The sequence below is a fragment of the Neolamprologus multifasciatus genome, chromosome 17 (genome assembly GCF_963576455.1).
Source record: "Neolamprologus multifasciatus chromosome 17, fNeoMul1.2, whole genome shotgun sequence".
Lineage (NCBI taxonomy): Eukaryota > Metazoa > Chordata > Actinopteri > Cichliformes > Cichlidae > Neolamprologus > Neolamprologus multifasciatus.
In genome coordinates, this window is record NC_140455.1 from 29,544,610 (window position 1) to 29,568,919 (window position 24,310).

At 39.8% G+C, this 24,310-nt stretch overlaps 1 pseudogene across 1 annotated transcript; it reads right to left on the reverse strand.

Annotated features, from left to right (window-relative positions):
• Positions 1–641: 641 nt before the first annotated feature.
• Positions 642–23,596, reverse strand: LOC146499609 (actin nucleation-promoting factor WASL-like; annotated as a pseudogene). Its single transcript, XR_014870102.1, has 12 exons — positions 23,061–23,596; positions 15,092–15,226; positions 14,857–14,943; positions 13,835–13,931; positions 12,140–12,163; positions 6,695–6,881; positions 5,732–5,774; positions 4,422–4,575; positions 4,218–4,235; positions 2,904–3,446; positions 2,704–2,812; positions 642–1,675 (listed from the first exon to the last, which is right to left on the reverse strand). The product of XR_014870102.1 is annotated as an actin nucleation-promoting factor WASL-like (transcript).
• Between the last annotated feature and the right edge of the window lie 714 nt (positions 23,597–24,310).

The window sequence follows — 24,310 nt, forward strand, 5'->3', positions numbered from 1 at the left end:
ATAATTTTAACCATATTCTTGCAGAACCTTTCAGACAGAAAGCACTAAAGGAAAACTTATCAACTGCTGTTTAGCAAAAGTTGTTATACAATATCACTTTAGAGACAAATGGGTTAGAAGGAATTTGCACAACCATGGAAATTACAGTTCTCTAACAATTAAGCAGATTTTTAACTAGTTGTGACTGAAGTATTTTGTCCTATTTAACATTAAATAAAAAATGTTAAACTTGCTGATAACCATTTTCCTTTTTTTTTTTTTTAGTTCAGATCAAAGGACAGCTTGAATCTTTAGTCTTTGTAGAGAACTGTTAACCACAGAGTTCTTTATGGAAGTAATTCCTATGTTACACCTCATGACTTACAGTTAGCTAAAATAATGATACTTGTTAGAAGAATGCCATGAATGCATTTCTTCCTATAGCAGGAAGTACATGATGTTAGCCCTGGTGTTTCTGCACAGTAACTTTGCATATGGACCCATGATAAGCATCAGGTATGAAAACTAAAATGTCTTTATTCCACAAGTTTTACATGATGAATGACCTGATTTCAACAAACAGGCATTTATTAATACTCTGCTTGCTATTATAAAAAAAACAGAACAGATTCAACTGACTCTTTAGTGTTGTTGAAAGAAAGAAAGAAAGAAGAAAAAAACAACAACATAAAAACACACCCCAAAACCCTAAAAATCACAACAGATAGCCTGCCATAACACTGTGGGCTACCTCCATTCATGTACTCTATGTAGTGTTGTGTGTTTAAAAACAAATGAAATAAAAAAGCTTCATGTTCAGGTGTATTTCTGTCTCATTACCTAAAGCGTATGTAATTTCCATAATGAAGCAGACCTGAAAAATGTCCTGTATTCATGCAGCGAGTCTCCTCTTTTTAATCTGTGCAAAAATATAACAAGACTCAAACTCTGGAGAACATTTACAGTCCACAACAAATGAAGCGAAATATTCCAAAAATCCTCTTTGTTTTAAGAAAATATGAGTGCTAAACTAGGATCATTTGAATACGTAAAAATAAACTACAGAGCAGTAGGGTATGAAAATAGTTAATTCTTTTCCCTCCTAATGAACAACGATGATACGACTAATCAAAAGATCTCTGGCGACCTATTTTGTAAGTTACCACCCCGAAACTACATTTAACTCTGAAGTTTGAAAGACAAATTGATATAAAATTGCACGTTAAACTGAGGACTGGGAACGTGTGCAATGGGAGGCAGCAGATATTAAAGATGCCTGAGTGACAGATGAGGGAGTGATGTAGGGGGGCAAGGGACACTTAAAATGAGAGATGAGACATATTGCTATCAAGAGACAGATCCAGCCAATAAGGCGTAAAGGGAGAAGATGAAGGGCCGACGACCGAAGATGACAATGACAAACATTTACAGATTAAATGAGGTATTGCACAGATTAATAAAAAGGCATGAAGGCAACAAAAAATATACAGCAAATCAATAGAACATTTACATTAATAATTTTGAAATTAACGATTTCTTTTTCCAAATACAATTTTAGTGTTGTGATCATTTGGTTGGGGAATTGAGGAAGGGGGGTTTGGGAAGGGGAAAAAAAGAAAAAACACAAACAAACACTAGTCATCCCACTCATCCTCCTCCTCAAAGTCTTCATCATCTTCATCATCATCATCCTCATCTGTAGAAAGAAAAATCATGTTATCTAGGCTGAAAGAGATGAAAAGTGCTTAATGCAGGCAATAAAACAGCAATATTTATACAGAGGCTATGTATGGTGCATTATACTGTTGTTCAAATTTCTCTGAGGGTGACTTTCATGTTTTGTTTTTAAATGAGAAAGTGAAAAATAAAAAATCATGAGGATGTTCGACTGATGAGGAAGTGGTTCCACAATTTGGTTGTACGTGTACAATGACAATAAAGGGCTACTCTATTCCATTGTATTCTTTAAATGTCATCAGATTTAGAGTAAATGACGTTCAAATGACTGCAGTTGGTGTAAACTTGGTGGTGCTGACAAGCCTCTTCAGGGAACTCCTAAGGGAAAACGCTCCGAGACGATGACAAGCTTTTTTTCCCTTGTTGTATTTCAGTTTATAAAACAGTTTGATGACTGCGTAGCACAAGAATAGCTTAAGAAAAAAAAAAGTTGTTTCATTACTTTGCATTGACTTCATGTGAATTTTTTTTCTATATGTGGAGCTGTATTTGTGTGAATGCCAACTAAAAGTGGAAAAACACTAAGAGACTCAAGGCTGCCCTACCTTGTTCCATGTAAAACAGCCAATGAAATTAACTGATAAAGATCACTTCCATTCCTTTTTTGCAGGGTGATTTACATCAGTACTTATTAGAGGCTGCTAACAGTGTGTCAGGTAAGCTTGAATTTAAATGCTTTACTAATAAAATCATGTTCAATACGGGTGGAAAACTTGACCTCGAGATAGAAACTCATCTGAGATTTTTAGTAGATGCATCTAAGGTATCAGTTTGAAAATCCTACACTGCCTCATAGTAAGTCAGACAGGTTTTTTTCAGTCATCGCATTCACAAATGCCGGGGTCATACCCCATCGGCCTTTTCTGGCTGAGAGGTAAAAATTGGTATTCAACAGGAAACAAAGATTGTCCTAGTTTTAACTACAGATATAATATATCTTGTAGCGATAGCTGAGTAGGTGATAAAGACTGATATATTTGAAAGTACCTGAAGAGTGAATAGCCCTTTTCCTTTTCTCCATCACCTCCATCAGGGCCCCAACGATGCCTGATGATGGGGCTGGTGTGGCAGGTGCTGAGTCATTATTATCGTCCCTCTGTAAAGACAATACATAAACGTGGTGGTTAAAGCACGCAAAGAAAGCACAGCGGATGGAGAGATGCCATGTGGGATGGATGAATACTCACAGTTTTAAGTTGGATTCCTTGTCGGATTTGGTCCAGAAGCGCGTCTCTGCCCACGTTGGATGCTGGCCTCTCTTTCTGCTCCACCTTTTTGAGCTGGGTTCCTTCTCTGATCTGACTCAGCAGCGCCGACTTGTTTCCAGATGCCGGCAGGCTGCTGTCCCCTCCGTTAGCTTCTGTGGCGAGTGGAGGAGCTGGGGGTGGAGGGCCAGGAGGAGGTGGCGGGGGAGGAGGAGGAGGTGGTGCGCCAGCGCCGGATGAGGGGGGAGGTGGGGGTGGTGGGGGAGGTGCGGCGGGAAGGGATGCGTGGACCGGTGGAGGGGGAGGCGGGAGTGGGCCGCGGCTGGGAGGAGGCGGCGGTGGAGCAGATATGCCTGGCCGTGATGGAGGGGGAGGCGGGGGTGCAGAGACGGGAGCTCTGGAGGGGGGAGGAGGTGGAGGTGCACCTCGTCCCCGTGCGGGAGGTGGTGGTGGGGGAGGGGCGGAGCCGTGATGTGGGGGGGGGGGGAGGAGGGCCGCCTCTGGATGGAGGTGGAGGTGGAGGTGCTGAAGAAAAGGAGGAAGAAAAAAGTTAAAGCAGAAACTTGTGATTGAACCATTTGTAGTTCACACTGTATCCCCTACAGGTTTTTTTTCCTTTTTATTCTCTACATATAATTTTAATGAAGGGCAGAGGAAAATCTGGACAATTCCTAAAGATTTTAAGGAATCTCAGTCAAAAAGTGCTCGTCAGGTCCTCTTGCGCAAAGCCATGCAATTACAGAGTTGAGTGAAGGAGCAGCCTTCTTGCAAATAACTGGTGGGGTTTTTTTGTTCACAAAATCTGTATTGAGAAAAAAAATGTCCACAAACTTTCAAAGAAAGATGTTAATACTCCCAAACTGGACTTCATATCCCCATTCCAAGTATGTGAACACCGTTTAAAAACATGCTTTCCAAAGCTCAAAAAGCTAGTTTGGCTCTGCTTCACTGACGACTAAAGCCTGGTTAAACAAACGTAAATCCACGTGCAAAGTGTTTAAAACATGACGGGCCAAACATTTACAAGTGTGGCTGAAGTTCATGTGAGAGGTTAGATAGAAACAAAGTATTTAAAGTAGTGTCATTGCAGGACAATGTTTCCGTGAAACAAAGGAAACCTGTCTAACGTGACAAACAGCTGGTATGTCTCCAGAGAGTCGACAGCACATCCAACTCGAGAACAATCAGGTGCAAAACAGCAAACATCTTACTAAAAAGACTGAAGACCTGAAACAGCTCGGATTCATAGTTTGACTCTACATGCACAGTCACAGCAGGTCATGCATAGAAACCTACCACTCCACCTGGGCGGACCTGGGGATAAAACCACCACACTAGTTAGATTGTCTTTAATTGACAATCAACCCATTAAACACATTTTCAGAGGGTGAGTGTCCTGCACAAACACGCACATACATCAAATTTAACAGTATAGTTAAATTCCTATTTCTATATCAAGATATGAAAACTCGGGCTACATATTTGTTTCTGTGGCCGTACCTTGTTTCCGCAGCTCATCTTTGACAGCATCTACACCTCCGTTCTTCTCGATGAAATCATAGATGACCTTAGAGGTCTCTTTATCCTTTAGCTGAGCCTCAGAAATGCCACACATATCAAACAGGTTCTTCAGCTCTGGGTCCAAGTTATTCAGCTGAAGAATAAACAGAGATTTAAACATGACATTTAGCCTCTGCACCTACACTTTACGTTCAGGTTATCCCACAGGTAATCAGATTATGTGCAGCTGCAAATGTACAAACAGGAATTTCAGACAAACATCAACCAGAAAAATACCTTTATCGTTCACGGAAATAAGATTATAAGGAAATATTTTCAAGGAAATATCAAAGAATATCTTGACGTTTTAGGAGATGCACTCTGAGCCAAATCAAAAGCTGAATGTGAGGAGTAACTTTCTGTCAATGTCATGTTGTTTTGGGGAGATATTTCTAAATAAAAAGCTGAAATAAGAGTGGGCTCGAGAAAAGGCCAGAATATCAGCTCTTATGGCGCCACCTGGTGGTTTCAGTTCTGAGCTACCAAAGGTCTGCGTAGGGACTTGTTACAGGAGTAGTGGAATCTGGAAGCAGAAAATGCTCTGTTGCAAGTCGAGATCAAGATGCAAGAGATGAAGACCTCAATATGACATTTAATCTGGCTTTCTAATAATATGACAGGTTTGACAAGTTGATTCAAGCAGACTATTAAAAAAAGACCTTCCCTTTAAAGGGAAGTTCTTTACTTTGACTTTACTAAAAGTACCTGAAGAACAGATTATAAAATATATCCCTTACCCTTTTATGAATCCTCCAATTTGAGCCTAGGCTTTAAAGGATTTAAGAGGTGAGCAGGTTTTGTTTGACTGACGTCACTCATTAAAAAAATCTCCTTGAAAGCATTAACTTATGAAACCAAAATCATCTGAAATTCATTTTTTCATTTACAGGCAGACCGAGTCTCTTTGACCTGGATAATCTCATAGCTATCATCCAGAGTCCAACAGAATTACTGATGAAGCTTTTTGGGAACGAGTCCATGGATTATGCAGATGTGGGTTGATTCCCTACATCACCAAAAAAAAAAAAAAAGAAAACTCCTTGTGTAACACTCCCGATGGCTCAGCCACACAGCTCAGATTAATATTTGGGAGCCAGTATTAAAATTTAAACTATCTGTCAAGAAGAGGGATGCCTACTTGACATATGGATGAGCTACACACAAATGTCTAGAGGTCACATAGCTGACATGTGCAGACATACACAACAAACATGTACATATTAGTGTTAGGTTCTGTGGATGCTGCTTACATCAAAGCCTGTGTTTGGATCCCATCCTACATGTCCAATGTGCCTGTGAGAAAAGGAGAAGAGAGAGCATGTGAGACATGATATGTTCAGGAAGGGGGCAGAATACATAGACAGTACATGATGTTTCCTATATTCAAATAAAAAGCAGACACATAAAGATCCATTAGCTATTAACTGCAAAGCCAATCTGTGTTTGTCAGGTAAAAGCAAAGATATTTGTGTTTATTTATTCTGTAGGATGGCACTAAACGGATTAGTTCTGCCACCCCCTCACCTCTTCTTCAGATGCAGAAGTTCATCAGTGCAAATGTGTCAAACTTTTATATCAAAATTTAAGACATCTGAACTCGTAGCATAGCTTTAAATGCTACTTTTGACTTTCTCAGAGGACTACCTTGAATGTTAGCACTGCTTAAAATTCATTTAATTATTCCTGCTGTGTGTCTTAAAAACCACATTATAAAATACAACATGTGTAATTTCTCCAAGTGTTGCATAATTAACTAAATGTATTATTTATAAGGGTAATTGGGTGATTGACTAATGGCTATTAAAATTCTGGAAATGAAGTAATAGTGCAGCAGTTCATGCTGGCTGTGACGTGGGATTATTAGGCTTTGTAAAGAGCAAATTGTCAAAGTGGGAACCAGGATTACAGCTGACCTTTTAAGCTTTTTGTGCTGCTGTAGCGCCACCTAGTGCTGTCAAACTCTGCAGCGCTGCTCTGATTTAATTTATGCATGACAGTCTAATTTGTTGCACTTATGTGAACTCCAGGCATTTGTGTAGGAAAAATATGGCACTTCATATCTTATATGAAATTCATGGTAAGTGGTGAAAGCACGACCTACAAAAAAATACAATACTGGAAAAAGCACAAAGTCCAGGGAAAACAGTTGACCAAGGAGACCAAAGGTCAGCGTTTACCTCTGACCTTAAACAAACAACCCTGGGCTGACTCACTGGAAGTTGCTCGGTGTGCCGATGTCTGCCTTTGTCAACCTCTTCTTCTTCCCCCCTTTGACTTTTTTCTCCTTCTTAGGAAAGGAAGAGTGCACAATGTTGTTCATCTGAGAATTGTTGTGATAACGCTGAACACTGTTGATCTCTGGGTTTTTGATATCGACAGTCGCCATGGGCAATGCGGGTCCTGGAAAATGAAGAAGACAGTACTAAAGTTACAGCTCATAAAAAACCACAAAGGATTTTCCTCCTACATCTAAAGAAGTGTCTTTAAACGCCTAATGCATGAACCGTCTCCATATTAAAATGCCATAAAAGTGTTTAACAAGCCATAAAACATGACCTGTGACCCTGGCTCTGTATAGAAATAAGAGTTTGTGCTTTTACTTGGGTAAATCATCCTTTAATGACTATTATAGACTATGTGAAGATCTGCACATGTTATTTAAATCTGTTGGTGAGAAAACAATGTCAGAATATTCAGTATATGATAAATAATAGCATTTTTCATACTTCTCTGGGGTATTTAAACTAAATAATCACATTAGTTAAGACAGAGAGATGAAGCTAAACATCATTAAGACTAAAGACTTTGTACATTTTTGTCTAAAACGTGTTCAAAAACTTGTTCTCTTCAGTTTTGGTCCTCATCAATTGTCTACACAATGGGTCTCAAACACAGGGCCCGGGGCCAGAATAGGCCTGGGGAAGACCCCAATCTGGCCCACTGGATGACTTTAATAGACAGTTAATAGATTTGCTCTTATTATGGATTACATAACCAGGCAGGTCCAAGTGGAGAAGGCATACACAGAACAGAGAGCACACTTTATTTGACCACAAACAACGAAGAATGTTTGTTTACATACTAAGGTAATGAACAAGTTCATTTGTTTTTTTGTTTTCTAGCTATTAAAATGAAGCAGAATGGACACAGGCAATGCAAGATTACCAATATAATCAATAAGTCACATAATTTTATCTGCAAATCAGCAGTCACACAACAAGCAAGCACTACTACTGTCTCAACCACAGTGGTTCTCAGAATGGGGATTTGGGAACCCAAAGCTAAGAGGTGTGTAAAAACATTTACCGATTAATGCTAATATTGTGCTGTGTAACTGAAAGCTGCAAAAAACGGTTTCCATTACTCTCCCAGGTTAAAGTAGGGACAACACACTTTCTCTGATATGATGACACGTCATGTCATCAAATCACTCACTGCTCTTAGGCTGCAATAAACCACTCCTGCTGCTGTGTAGCTTGGACTGTTAATAGCTAACTGGCATTGAAAACCATTTGAATCACTGGTACAGTTAAGCCCAAGTCAGCTACATCAGTGGTGGATTTTTCAGGGGTTCCTTAGAAATCGCCTCTCCTTTAAAGGATCCTCCACCAAAGACACCACAACATACAGTCAGGACAATGCAAAATACCTACAATCGCTATTCCTAGCCCAGCAGTCAGCATCTCTGATCCCACCGTGCGAAACAACTCCAGCCTTTACAATAGAATTGTACAACTTTCTATTGGCACCTCAAATGAAAGACATACCTCCGACACGCTTGCTACAAGGACTGTTGGGCGTTTTGCTGGGTGAAGGCGATGCGGACCGACTGCGTCGCCTTCTCAGGTTATCCCAAATACACCTGCTGCTTCTTCCATCGCAGGTGGTCACACTGATGTCTACAAGCACTTTGTCCACCAAATTGCAAGCTCGGTCTTCAGAGCAGATGGAAAGTCGAGCAGTGGGGTCAGAAAGAGATGGGTACAGTTCATCCTGGGGGAGAACCAGGCAATGTAAGGAAGACAGGCAGCTACCTGGGCTCAGCCCTCCACCTCCCATAGTTGCTCCTCTTCCAGAAGCTTCACAATTAAGTTCCTCAGAAGGAGCAGAAAGAAAGGTGGTGCAGAACATCATCGTAGTTGTTGGCTTGGCATGAAAGATAAGGCGGGAAGGAGGTCGGATTTAAAGGCAGCAAAAAGATCTCAGGTCTTCTTTCTCAATTTAGAAAAAAGGGTGCAGAAATGTCTGGTGAACAAGGCATTGATTGATTTGATTGATCTGAGCAATCAATAAAAGACTATGCACTTGTTGCCTTGTGTCAGATGTGAATCCAGTTCAGAAGGATGTTTCTGCTTCCAAAACGATACAAGAAGATGTGATGGATCTGAGTCTTCATTTACTGAATAGATTTCCTGCATCTGGTGATGATTATATGGTTCCTTCCCCAGCTGAAAAAGCTAACATCCAACAATGCATTTGAAAAGGGGGAAAGAGCCAAAACTTTGCCAGCCAGCGGCTAAAGCTTATTCATCCTCCTCGACTCCCTACTGTCAAGATTGCAATGCCCGGATTGGCTGGCTGTGATCATTTCACCACCAGTCTGTCCACTACCTCCTCCCTTTTCCTGCAAAACATATCTAATCCCAGCAAGTTATTCTGGATTTTGTGCCTCTGTTTTACGTAACCATTAAAACCCATCCATGTCATAATCCCACAATAATCTCTGGGGTTTCTAAAACATGATGAATCAGTGGAGAGAAAGAAAGATGGAGAAGGGCAGGGCGATAGATAAAAACATGAGAGAGAAAACAGACTGATTAAATGAAGAGAGGGAGGGAAGATGAGGATAATTGATGAGCAGGCGAGTGCTCAACCAGGCTGCAGGAGTAGTGGAGAGGACAGCAAAAACCAGACTAGAGATGACAGTAACAGAGTGATGATGCAGTGATGGGAAATGAGAGAAAGACAGTTAGGAATGGAGAGGAAATTCCAAAGGGATGTCCTTTGGAAATTGACTAACTTACATATGCAAAAAGTACCTTTCCACAAAAAGAGACCATGCATGGCAAATCCAAGATAGAAATTGGCAGAACCATTTATAGGTGGCTGCTTTACTGGGCACAGGTATATAGAACAAGTTGCCTTTAGAAACCAGTTTTTGAATTGTCATTTCCAACTCTGACCTTGAAAAAGCTGCATATGAATACCAACTCAAAGTCCAAAATATGAATCCTGAGCTGATTTACATGATGTTTATGTATACAATCAGAATACCATCATGCCCAATTCCATTAACCTACCCCCAATCTAAGCATCAGCCAAATACTTGTCTAAGTTAATACCTCTTTATGCTGGCACACACACAAATATATGGGCGAAATCTTCCAGTCTAAAACTTCATCACTGCTGTCTCAAACTAGGCTGTGTGTCTTGTGACACATGTCCAGAACACAAGCGTCTGCACATCCACAAATGTATTCCATCTGTTTACTCAGACCATACTAAGCGGCAGAATGACGCTACACAGAGGGCATGACTCCACTACGGGGCAATGTCGTGTCATGTTATGGTTTTACAAAGCTGAAGTCTCTTTTGCTCTACATTCCAACACCGACCAGGATTAGAAATACCAAATCAGACATTTCTTAGAAGTTCTCAAGCCTTCATTCAAAGAAAATATTTATGAAACTTCCTTGAATCGCCTTACAAAATGTTGATGTTTCTCAGGCTGTTTTAAAGCTAATTTAAAAGGAGTAAGACAAATAATAGGAAACAGAGCATGTAGTTTCTTTGCTGTGTTTTTGATAACACCCAGCAATGTGTTGTGTACTGTTTATACAGTAAATCATTTATTATTCATTAAAAAACAAAAACAAACAAAAAACACCCCCAAATCAAAACAAATAGCAGACAACCATTGTTTATGAAAAAAAAAAAAAAAAGACACCCCAAAAAAACAAAACAGGCAACATCAAAAACCTTGAGATGATTCATGTCAAACACTTCACTTCTTCTTGAGCTGCACCTGGAGCTGTTTCACAACTAGTTTTTCCAGCTATAAGCAGCTTCTCCATTTACTTTGTACTTCACAAAGAGGTACAGCTCTACGCTGTCAAAATGTTCTCAGGATGCATACTGGCTGTTTTGACTGTATATTATTATCACTGTCATAATACAAGCAGCGAAGCCACTCAGTCTTAAAAGTATTAAGGATTACAAATGTGTTTCAAGGAACTTTGAGGGGTTTTGTAGGGGAGCTTTGGGTTTCTGGAATTTGTGCTTGTTGGGACTTTTGATAAAATTCTAGTGACATTTCAAGTTTTTAGTTTTCAGGTTTGTTTAGTTTTTTCCGTGCTATTTTCATTAAGTTAACTGTAGTATTACGCTTCTGTACATCCCTTTTAGGAAGGTCATCTGTTTGGGTAACCAGTGCATGATAAAGGTTTATTGTTTTTGTGTGGGAAGTAAGCAACTCTCCCTCATTGTCACAAGTGTTTGAGAACTAACGTAGCAAAGTATGAATCCATAGTGTCACACATTGCTAAGACAGCATTCCTCTTCACCTCTTTATCACAACAGAATTGGTACCAAGTGAATTCTGGTTCCCAGCTATGAGCTGGGCTAATTAAAGACACTTAAACCAAACTAAAACCAGATATCGCCCAACTATGGTTAGAAGCCATAGATCAGGAAAGGGGGAGGCTTGTTGAAAGTTTTGCCCTATGACTTGTCAACTGGCAGGTCATTCCAGCTGATAGCTTAGACCTCAGTCACATAGGCCCAGAGACCAGTTGACAACCTTCTGGCAACCTCTGGTTGCTAGGGAAAAAACCCCAGTATATCCCCTGAGTGGTTGCTGTGTGACATCGGTCGCAAAGAGGATGCTGCACCAAAAGCCTTCTAATGATTTCTTTTGCTGTTAGCAAACCTTCCACTCAGCTATAGTTTGGATGGAAGATGCTGAGTTGCTGGTGGACACAGTGGATTAAAGAACATTCATCTGCATCCAACAGGTTTATAAAATTAGATGGCGAGTCTTTAAAAACAAGTTGGAATTTTCCATGCAAACTACTGCCCACTCCGATCGTAATCACAAAGAGGTTTTTGGTGCGGCAGCCTATACCTCTTTGTGATCAGTTTTCACCTTGTGACTACTGGCAACCTCCAGTAGCCACTCATCAACTGGTAAGAGAATACACATTTTTCCCAAGCAACCACCAATTGCCAGAAGGTTGCCAATCAGTCTGTAGGCCTGATGTTTTCCTTGTCTGTTTCAGACCAAGTCGCCTCTTTTTGCATTTCTTGTCAGCATGAATTTTAGTAAAATAGACAGATGCTATGCTTAAGTCTTTCTATGTGACATATCGCACAGCTTATGTCTTAATAAACTATACAGGTGTATGTAGTTTGCATATGTAGTTAGTATTTTACATTTCATGTCGGTATTATCAGTTAAACTGCAATGTAGCTATGTAGTTTCCTCCACAGTATAAGAAGAAATGAACTATCGTTGAAACCATGAGCTACGCAGAAACCCTGCCAGTATGACACAGTGAGCAGACTGTCACAAATGTTTGCCAACACCATCAGACACAAGTCTGACTCTGGCTTTACACTTCTTTTCTGATCATTTCAGAAAGAAACAGTGGAAAACATACCATTTGCAGGGTCGCGTCTCTTCTCTGTGAACACACAGACAAATTAAGTCATTACACTCCTGTGCTAAGTAGTGGGCTGTGTTAATGTGAAGCGGATGAGTGTGAGCGCGTCAGAGTACAGACGTTAAAAAGAGAAGAGAGCTGATTTGTAGGTTTCGGCGAGATTGTGCGAGTATTGCACTGGATGGAGGGTTATTCAGAAAAAAATTAATTGCCAAGCAGAGTTCAGTTAGTGTGTTTAGAAGGAGTAAATCACACACACACACACAAGCTAGAGTCCACACTTAAACTATCAACAACTCAAGAGGGCTTTACAAGAGATGTTGCATCTCATATTAACACTAACACATTTAGTTTCTAGAAGTTCAAAGGTTGTTAATTAACATGGGACACACACACACACACGCACACGCACACAACTTGAGTTTTCCTGAGGTGGAAGATCAAAAAGAGGAAGCCTTGTTGATAAGATTAAGCACCGAATGCAGCGGGCTGAGGGGGAAATATGAAAGAGAACGATCGATTCAAAGGTCAGGAAATGACCCGCAGAACAAGCAGAGTGGAGACGGCTCGGTTTTAATCAAGCACAAGATAATCAAAGTTAAGAACTGAGTGCCAAGTCTGAGAAGGCATCTGGATGGCTGTGGATAAGAATCTCTTCAGTTTCATGTTCAGTCTGAGAGTCTGTGTGGATGACTTTGTCTTTAGGTGGAGAGTTTTAGAGTTGTTGGTGCGTGAAGAAATGAACTGAAGGAAAAACTGCCTGACCCTGTTTTGTTTTAATCGGGAGCTATTCAAGTGTTACTGTAAATACTGAAACAATAGTTTAGGGGTACAATATTTAAAAACTGGTTTCTCAAACCAATCGCCATATTCAGTAAATTACAAGAAAGCACTGGAAATGCTCTACTCCTGAGAGATGAAGCAGGAATCATTGATTGGTTCTGCACATTTCATTCTGAAACTGCAGTGCCCCCCTTGGGACAGTCAGCATATTTCTTCCCCAAAAGCCTGGGTGCAGTATTATGATGCATTTGTTTTGGTTGAAAAGTCATGTGATGGTATTTGTGTCAAAAGAAACATTTGGAAGAACCATTTGGAAATACGTGGGGAAAACCCCTAAAAGCTTTCAATTTCTGTTAACATGTTTGAAAGTTTTTTGGCAGCACCAACTTTATGAGGTTTCTATTAAGATGACTGAAGATCTGTTTTTTTTAAAATAAGACTACATCACAGTAGGGCAGTATTCTGATCGTACTCTCCCTGAACGTGTTACCAACAGCTGAAAACTTTATAAGATGAGGAGAAGAGCAGATGATAACAGCAGACAGACCCAGGCAAAAAAAGACAAAGGAAAAAATTAAAAACATAAGGAACAGCTAAATGTGGCCCCAAGGCACATCTTCCAGCAATTGACTACCTCTGATTAAGATTGCCTATGTATTGAAATTTAGACCTTTTTTTGCCCAGTTCTGCCATCCAACAGTTTCAAAAATGACAAGTTTAGAAATGTATTTGATCTTGTGCTCCCACTTAATGGTGAATGGTAATAATTTGGCTTGAAATATAATCAGACAAACCAGATTGTTGAGCATAAGACAAAACTTTGCTAATCATGTCATTTTTCTCTCCCCCCAGCAAGTTAGATCAGTAGTTAGGACCTAAGGTGAAGCAGTGACAGCAATAAATGGGTACCAGTTTTCCTCTGTTTTCTCCCCATTAGCTCTCCCGCAGTGATCCGGAAACGCTTGCACTCATCTTCACTGGAAAAGTTCAGACCCACTTGGCATGTCTGTGAACACACAAAACAGAAAAGAAATTAAAAAACTGTTATAAATAGAATTTTGGTACTTCTGTATATCTATGGATAGTCTATGGGTTTCCAAACACACTTCCATTATGCATATACTGCAACTGAACAACAGTGCCGTAAAGCTTACGGTCTGCTCAAGTCTAACCCACCGTGCTAACCAACAGCTTGTTTGCTCTTTAAATAAAGATGTCTTGTGACATGAAAAGCTTTAGAAGTGACACAAAGCTCAAATTTCTAGTTCGGTCACTTTAATGGTGGTGCCTTTTGGTAAGCACACCTGGAAGTTTGGTCACACATGCTTTCCATGGCAGGTTTCCATCAGAATTTCTGGACCGAATGAAGATTATGATGAAGGAAATATGCTCTGTGGTAAATTTTAACTGATGTAGACATGCTTTCAGGAACATTTGAACAAAAAATAAGGAACCAAAACATAGGCATGTGGTTTTCAATGCCACATACTGGCTACAGAAAGTACAATTTGTACCTACTAATTCCATTAAAATGTGAGACTGCATGGGTGTAATGTTTACTCAGCAGTACACAAAAACAGAGCCACACACAGCTGAACAATCCCCCCCAAAAAACAAACAAAAAACCAAAAACCCACATTAGTACATTACTGTGTTAAAGTCTTGAGCCAACCCCCCTACTCTGCATCAATACAGTGATTAGAAACAATACCAGTGTAGGTATCGCTAAAACCTTATCGATATCCTTTCTTGGTCACACACTGCAGAACAATCTAAATGCTGACTTTGCTGTGCAAGAGACAATATTTTTCAGCAACACTAACAGTTAACACAAAAGAAATTTAAAGCAAGGGTCTAAATATTATCAACTAACCTGAGGTTGAGAAAGATAAGTAAAAAGACAAATGTAACTGCCGAGGGAAAAAACTTACATCTCCAGCAAATGTGATGAAGTATGGTTTGGTGCCACTAATGCTAAAGTTGTTGTACAGCTCCTGTTCATACATCACCTTCCCATCCTGTGGAGAAACAGAAGCACGGCTGAATACACAATAAATAAACAACCAACTAATAAAGCAAGTAGAAAGTTGAAATTTATTATCACAATAACTCAATAAGAAGCCATCTTTTACACACAGAATTGCCCCTTGCTTCCCATATACCTACCCTGATGTCAAAGACCCTGATGAAGTAGGATCGTTGGGGGTTGTCTTTAACCAAACAGGCCACCCCGCAGCATTTCTTGTTCCAGCTGGAGCTCCTATCTGCTGTGAATACCTGGACCACGCCTGAAGACAATGTCTGGAAAAAAGGACAGAGGGAGGAGGAGAGTGAGAATCGCAAATATCTGTGTTAATGTACTATACAAAGCATGTTTTATATAGCCATGTGCCAGAGATTTACAAGCTGGATCCCAAAGGAATAAAGCAAAATTAGAAATGTAATATAGATAGAGAACAGAAACACCCCACTTGCCTTAAAATAAGTAAAAAAAAACAAAAAAACAACCCTGATAGTTTCACTGGTTTTTAATGATATGTACAATATAGACTCGAGGCATAATTACTCCAATTATGTATTATGAATATTGCATGCATTTCAGCATCTCCTCAAATTAAATATTCCAAAGAAATTCCAGCTATATTAATGCATAACCCATATACATGCCCAATAAAAGGCATAGAAAAAGGCAAAGAAGCCAACATTTGTTTAAGACAAAAAGGCATCATATTATGTGCAAACACACTAAAAACACACCTGTAGTGCACACAGAGACATGATCATAAGGCAGGGTTAGACACCTGCAGTTTTTACAGGTTGCTGCAGGGAGTTTCTAACACTGAGGGGGTCCACGTTCACAGCCATTAACACATACGTGAAAGCAATACCATCACGACAGGAAATGCCTGGTGAGCTTCTCATCTAAAATGAGTTCCAGGATGTACTGCAGGTATTAAGACAACATATGGAGGAGCCCTTAGATTATTCTTTGTAATTTAGTGGGAATGAGAGGTTTTGTTAAAAAACAAACAAACAAAAAAAACCCCTAAACAAACAAAACAAAACAGGGCAAGTAAATCACCCTTTTCTAATATACAAAAATTTGTTGTGGGGGGTTTTTGGGAGGGGGGTATTTTTCTGGCTTTTGTGGTTTTGTCCATCTCTTCTTTTTTTTTTTTTTTTTTTTAGACAGATCCTCAAAAGTCAGTCATAGTACAAGATCAGTATCATCAGAAGAATTCCTATTCTACATTCTACATTCTACATCTACCTCATTAGCTTCCACTTCCTTCTACCATTGAACTGAAACTAAAAGTTTGATTTTGCAGTCAAAATGCAGATAAATTTTCTTCTGCAGATGAAAAAAAGCCCACTGTGCTGGGTTTAGCTGCTAAAATAAAACACTGGGTACTATTGAGCATTGTTTATTGCCCTCATAATGCCAATTTTGATATCTCTGCAAGAAAAAGGTTTCCAGTCAGTGACTCCACACACCACACTCTTCCTACAAGCTGAGTTTAGCTAAACAAATGGCAGTCCTGGCCTTTCAGAGGAACTGCTGCGATACTGGGACAAACTGATCTCATGTTAGGATCTGATATTGATCCCATCCTGGTTAAAAAAAAAAAAAAAAAAATACAGATATCTGACAATCTATTCAATTTAATTCTATATTGGTCTGTCTTTATCATGTCACGGATCGGGAGCAGTGACTGGGTTAGTAGCGGGAGAGCCAACACAACATTGCAATAAAGCAACAACTTAAGTGCAATTTGTGTTGGAGCCTCTCTTTCTTGCTTATTCACTCTCACTCTGGTCACTCTTAGACACTTTCAAAATCTGTTGGAAAACCCACTTTTATATGAGAATGAGTTTGTACTACTTTTGTCTTACTTCTTACTGAAATCTCTTTTTATGCTTCTTTTCTTAATTTTGTCATGCACCAAGAAATATTTGTCAGCAAACCTTTACTGTACTATCATGGCAACATAATGTGGTGTCAATTTGATTGACATCATTTCCCTTCACCTGTCTCCCATTAGCTCAACTAATAGACTAACAGCAGGGAAAGGTAAGGCTATTGTTACACTCAGTTGCAACAGTAACACAGCAGTATGCAGTATTGTACTATGACTCAATCTTAGCTGAAATGAGCAAAGTGTAAATTATGAGATGTAACATTAAATTAGCTAAATAAATTCTTAATTTATCATAGCACTTGTTTTGAGCCTGTTGTAATTTATTGTTTTAGTGATGAATGCCAATTTAGTACATCTGTATTGCTGATTGCATTCATTTGATACAGTTTAACTTAAAATATAAATATCTCTATCTATCTATCTATATATAGAGGAAAGTAAGGATTGAGCCTGAGGTTTCCTTACACATAAAAGATGATTCACAGTTTCTTACTCAGAGTGAAGAACACAGCTTATTAAATTAAAGCTCCTCTCTAACTGGATACCTCTAGCTTAGCTTAGAAGTCTGTATTGTTCAAACTGGAAAAAGCTGCATCAGCCCATTCCTGAAGTGGCCACGATAGCCACACTAACTGCATGACTAAAACACAGCATTAAATGAGACAACAGAAAACAGGCAGTTTTTTTTCAGCTCGTCTGCAAAACATATTTTTTATCTGCATTTATGTAATCATTACATTTCTTAACACTACAACTCTTGGTGGTTTAGATTTTGATCAGAAATAGCCATGATTGAAAGAATCATTTAAATTCTGTTTTGTAATGCATTTTCACAGTAACAGGGCCTGTGTGGTATCCAAGGTCTGAGGCTCTATGGATTCATCCTCCCATAGAGCGCTGATTGCTCCTGACAGGGCCAAAGCCTGCAGGAAGTGGGGCTCTGACTATGGCGTCATCAAACCCCGGCCAAAAGGACCCTACACACCAAACCATTCTCTCGTGAATTAATTCCCTCTTCTTCTCTCTTATGCACTTATCCTCAAACACTTAGTTTCTACATGTGTACTGACCTCACCATGCAATTGCCCAGGCAGCACAAAATCTAATGCAATATAACTATAAACATGGGGTCGATTAAAAGGAAGAAACGAAAGCTAATATAAGCAAGTAATGACAACAAGTAAAAGATCAAGTAACATAGTGAACTATCTGCATTAGTAACACATTACAATTTTGCTTTCTATTTTCAATTCCTCAAGAAGCAATTTATGGTTAAAGAGCACTTCCACCCTTGGTGATTGCAGGAATCAAATGTAAAAATTTAACAGAAATTTAATAGAAAAATCAGACCACCGCTGACCGCTGAGATGAATCAACAGGAAAAGAGAAAGCATGTGTAATGTTTCAGAAGTTGGACATGGACGTTTTTTTCTTTCTTTTCTTTTCTGCAATTCTATCAGAACATATAGCTTAGCTATGTTCTTTTTGCTTTACACAGCATGTAACAGTCATCAGCATTTTACATAGCATGACATATGGCACAAATTATGGGAGGTTTGCACAGAAAAAGGATGGCACTGTTGTGGTAATCAGAGAAAAACTAAATTTCTATGAATTGAATTTCTGCTATTTGTAGCCTTGACAGTGAAAATAACTGCTAGTGATTCAAAACGAGCAGATAAGGAGTTAAACGTATCTCAGCTTTGAGATGAGGGATTACAACAACTCCCAAAGAGAGTTAAGGACACTGACAGGTATACACCAGAATGGTAAATACAACTGGAGCCTAGAATCTGCATTATAGTGACGAACAATCAGCTACGGAGCAATGAAAGCAACTGAATTGCTTTATATGTGAACTTGGCTTTAGGCAAAATTTTAAAGAAGATCCTATAGAGCCTATAGAGGAAACAAACAAGACCAAATATGTAGCTTAAGCAGAAAGTGCAGGCAATGCAGAAAAGGTGAGGAAGGGTTTAGCCCTTTTCAGGCATTGGATGTCTAATATTTCTGCCATTCAGACACAGGGCTGCTTTTACACCATTGTTAATTAATGTACCTTACAGTTTTATTTAGAATTTTCCACAACAGTAATGTAATAGGTGACAGTATTCAGGCACTATTATGTACTCTGAACCAGCTCTGACTGCACTTTAACATGTAATGCATAAAGTCAGACTTTAAAATTTATTTATTTTTTACAGCTTTGGTAGTCAGCTATAGCGATAATTAGAGAGGTCATGTCACAAACTATCCATATTAGTAAGATACCAACAGTGTATCAACTGTAACTGTATGACAGGTCACCTGTCGAAAGTAAATGCAGCGTATTCCTTTTAGACTGATCCGCCCTCAAAAGTGTGGAGTAATAATTACGTTGTTTTTGTGCCATGTGTGTAACACATGTACAACTACTACAAATTGATTCTGCTGCTGTGTGAGTCTGTACTAATGTAGACTAATAAAAACAACAGAAAGACTTCTAAAAACAGCAGGAAGCAACAACACTGAGACTCTGCTCCTGTAATTATTTTGTTAAAGCTTTTTCATTATTGTCATTACTAGATCTTCTTCCAGCTGGTAAAGATATGAAGGTAAAGTGCAAAAAAAAACCCCAAAAAAAACCCCAAAAAAACCTTAGACCACTGGGCTCGTGTTTATCTGTTAAACTTGGGACATTCAACACTATGTTTAACGGGGGAGTAGGAAGAATACAAGAAATACAAAATACAGCCAAGGAAAAGGGAAAGAAACAGATGACATAAGAGGTAAGGTGAGACTAAAAAGAAGGAAAGAAAAAAAAAAATCACAAAAGGTGGAGTGAAAAAGGAGTCACGTTCCCCTTCTCCAGCACAAATCACCAGAGGAGGCCGACCACAGGACTTCCTGTAGGACAGGACTGCTGATCAAGCAGTCTGTGCATGTGCACATGCACACACACACGCACATACACAGCGTGAATTGGACGCTTTCCACCTTTTGCCAAGTCAGTGTTGATGATGGTAAAACAGCACAAGGAATACCAATGAGTAAAACTAATGAGTGAGACCACTGTGTGGGAACCTGTAGGTGTCTCTTTTTCTCAATGCATGATTTTGGAGGATGAAATGTGTTTAATACACAAGGTTATGCTTCAGGTTATTTCACAGTTTTAAACCAGGGATTTCTACAGTTGATAATCAATATGTATGTGCACCACTTCCATTCTTATTTTGCAAGATTAAACCACTTAACACATATGGCATATTAGGGCTGGGCGATATGACCCAAAATTCATATCTCGATATTTTTTAGCTGGATGGCGATATATGATATATATCTCGATATTTTTTTAAAGCCATAAAGTAAAAACAAAAAGAGAGTTCTTAGTCAAAGCTGCGTCCCAGATGTCACACAGGCACTTTTATTAACATACAGCATGTTAATATAGAGCTAACCACGCTAACGGCATGGGTTGCATGGCGTTAGCGTGGTTAGCTTGTTAGTGTGGTTAGCTCGTTAACACGTTGACGCCGTCCAGCCCCACGCACGGGGCGATGCGCAGTAACTCGTTAACGGAGATTTGCTGTGTCCATCTTGTCTCTGCCTGCAGGTGAAGCGATGGGGGAGGAGGGGGAGTTGTGTTCACTGAAGGACAGAGGCGAGGCCGAGTAAGGTTGCGTAAAGACAAAAGTGGACGAAAGAGAGGCAAACTTGTGGCTCCACAACTATAATTATAACGTAACATAGACTATATCAATATAAAGGATATTGTCACATCTTATATCTCGTATAAAAATATATCGATTTTTTTTTTTTTTAAAAACCCTCAATATATCGCCCAGCCCTATGGCATATATTACATTTTAAATGTTCATAGAAGCAGGTAAATTCATATTTTTAAAAGGTGTTATTAGGGAACAAATCTGAGGGAAACTTGAAAATTTTCATCCTTTAGATATATTTTATATATAAAAAGGTCTGTTAGTTTGTAACAAGGAATAGTATACAAACAAGGCTGTTACAGATACAGCAACTCTGGTAGGTAAGAGCTGTCTCGATTAGAAAGATGATGGTGCTGAAAAAGGTTAAACAACAGTTATTGTGGTTTTTACATTTCCTGATTAACAATTGTGTTGCATGAGCGCCAACCATTCGGTCAGCCACTACATCACTTGGTGGATATTCTAATTAGATTGAGACACACACAATGTCTGTCTCTTCCAGCCTCCCTCTCCCCCGAGCCTCTCTAACACACACACACACACACACACTTTGTCTCTTCCAAACTCACTCTTCAATGAAAAGACGTGTAGAAACACACAAGAGCGTAGGACTGTGAGGAATGTTCCCCAGTGCACGTCTCTGTCACATGCTGTATGACACAACTGCCAGAAAGCCAGATGAAGGCTGTCACTGGGGTTTAAAACTGGTTACATAGTTGTCAGGCACACCTTAGAAACCTGTGTCTAAGGAGGAGGCGGGACATCCAACCGTGTGACCTCATACAGGCTTGATATACTGTGTCATGGGACAGGAAGTATGGCCTTTCCAAAGCAAACATGTGTGCATACGCACACACAAGCATCTCAAACAGCATGGTTGGTTTAGTGCAGCAAAGAGGAAGACACATTTGTGTGTCAATCAAGCACAACACCTTTACTATGCACAATTACAGGAAACAATGATTACTATGAGGAAGTAACCCAGGAACAGATTACATGCAAGTCACTAAGAAAGGGCAGTGGAGAATTTAATATCCCTGTTGTTGACCTCGCCTCCCGTAGAGCGCACAAAAACAGACCACTTTATTGAACTGGAAAACCTGGACTTTAAAACCACCCTCCTCTGCAACGGTAATCAATAACAGGTGAAGGTGTGCCATTCTTTCATGATGAAACTACGGGGTAACATTTGCAACATAGTGGGACCAAACTGCTCCACAGCAATACAAAAAAAAAGTATAAATCAAACAGTAAAACTGAAATTCAAAATAACCTGTCATATGCTTAATTTTCAACAATTTTGTTGATCTTAATTAGGAAGTAAACTAAATACTCTTTGCCAAGATTACCCAACTCTGGAGTGTGATAAGTGGTCTAATAGATTAATTTAACAGATAGCAATATGGGTGTGACACTATCGAACATTAACTAAATGTGGGCTGTGGTAAGCCACAGACTCTTTGGAAGGCAAATATCTACTGATCTAAGCCCCCAGTTTCTTTTATGGTCAGCTGATGGCCATTCTGTTGTGTCAGCCCACAAAGAAATGAGGAATCATAATGTCAATAGAATGAGACATGCAACTTTTAGAAGACATGCAGACATTGCTGTGGAGAAGTGAAGGTGCAGCTGCATATCTGTTACTTGAGATAACACTATGATCTACTGGATGTGGGTCGCTCCAAAACACGGTGCTTAATGAGGACATAAAAATGAATCAGCTGAATGCTAAACATGTTACGTAACATTAGGCTATTTTACGACACTGAGTCGTGACACTGCACTAGTGGTCTTGACTGCAGTCCCACCGGTACATCGGGCTACTCCCACAGATTCTCGTCAGATTTTTTGTGACTGACAAGTCCTGCATTACCAGAGGGCTTCTCGGCTCGTCAGCTTTGTCAAGAGCTCAGCCAAGCCTGCTCGGCACATTATTTTCGGGGGACACACTTCCCGAAAACAACCTAGGTTCAGCCACGTTATGCAATGCCAGTGCAAAAAAAAGAGAGAAGAAAAATCATTCCTTTGCCCCGTTTTCCGCTGATGGGTTTAACAGCTCCAATACCCCGACTATTAACTATACTCTGCCAGTGCTAAGCTCGATGCGGTTAGGCTAATGACAGCGGAATTTCAGGATTTCCTGAGTGATTTCAGGTGTGTCCAGCCTTCAAGATAAAAATCATACCGGCTCAGGCCGGAGGGTGAAATTAAACTTGTCGTTTCCCAAATGTCACCGTCGCAAACGGGACGTTTGACACAATCGCTACACCTACTTGCCCTCTCCGGCCGCCTGGACTGTCAAAACAAACCTTTTAAGTTAGAAATCCCAAATGTTTCTCAGTCAACACATACCCTAAAATCAAAACAAAAAACTGTAGGCCATAAACGCACTGTTACACCTAACAGCTAATCTTTATTTTTCTTCTCGGGACGGGATACACGGTGCAAGTTAGCTGCATTAGCCTTTTTTCTTAGCCCGCTATCACAGAACAAATTAATGGGAAAACTTACGATGCATTTCCTGCCGAGGTGGTTGAAAAGACATTCATTCTCCTGCGGAGACAGTAGTGTCGAGCCGACATTTGTTTGCCGCCGTGGCGGCGGATGTCCACTCATTATTGGCGATCAGTTTATAAAGTATATACGGACTCTAACTCTTTAAGAGATCCAAAAAGATACATAAACAATCCCTCGGTCATCCGTGGCCTGGCTCCGACCCCGCACACCGGTTCACTTTATCCCAGGGGTCGGCAAGACTGCAGAAACAAAAAAAATATGCCGCTCAGGAATGTAGTGCGAGGTCCCCCTCCTCCACAAATAAGGTCAAAACTGGAGCAACCGAGCGAACACGGAAAACGGCAAAAACTTTCCTGGGAAGTCCGGCCGCCAGAGAGCCCAGCGCCAGTTCCATCCAACATGGCAGTGTTAGGATGAGTCCACTATCCGGGAATGGGGTGCAAACGTATCCCAACTGTGTGCCGCATAACCACTAAAAGAAAACTTTAGAACAACAAACAGGTAAAAGCTTATTTATACATATCCAATTTTTTTTCATCACTCACATTTTGGTGAGAGCCCGGTTATCAAATTCTATTTAATGAAATCACAAGTCCAAGCCGTCTACATAGAGATGGTTTAGTCCAGTCCGCCCCTGGTTTTCATGACAGGAATGCGAGTGCAGAATGGGAGGAGATAAGAAACAAGGTACAAGTTTCACAAATAATATGACATAATGCTGTTTACCAGAGGAATTATTTAGTTCAGAATTAATACAAAGGTTTACCATACTCGTTAAACCGATACTGATAAGGCTAAATAGGTTTTTATTTTTTTTTAAAATGCATTCCGTCTAATGTATGTTTCTAAATTCTTGAAGTCAGAGACGTTAAACATCCAATGGGAGACGATGACCCCCCTTTGAACGGAAACTTTTTAAAGGCAATGCACGCTGGTTTCATCACACTACAAATGACCTATAAATAACACAGGGTAAAATTAAGACTGCTCCAGTTACTATATATACCCTCAGGGGTAATGCCCAAATTGTGCTTACATATGCTGTAAACTCAAAGTCTGTTCTCTCTCTTCATCCCATGCCAAGTGACTGCCATATGGCCCTTAATGTATGGCAGAGTATGGCACAATAAAAGAAGCCACACACCCAATAAGCAGGCGGTTTGAAACCACGTAACTAGCTCTGAACATTGACAGCATGCATGACTTGTTCATATTTTAATAATGCACCTAAGGGGATCTGTTAT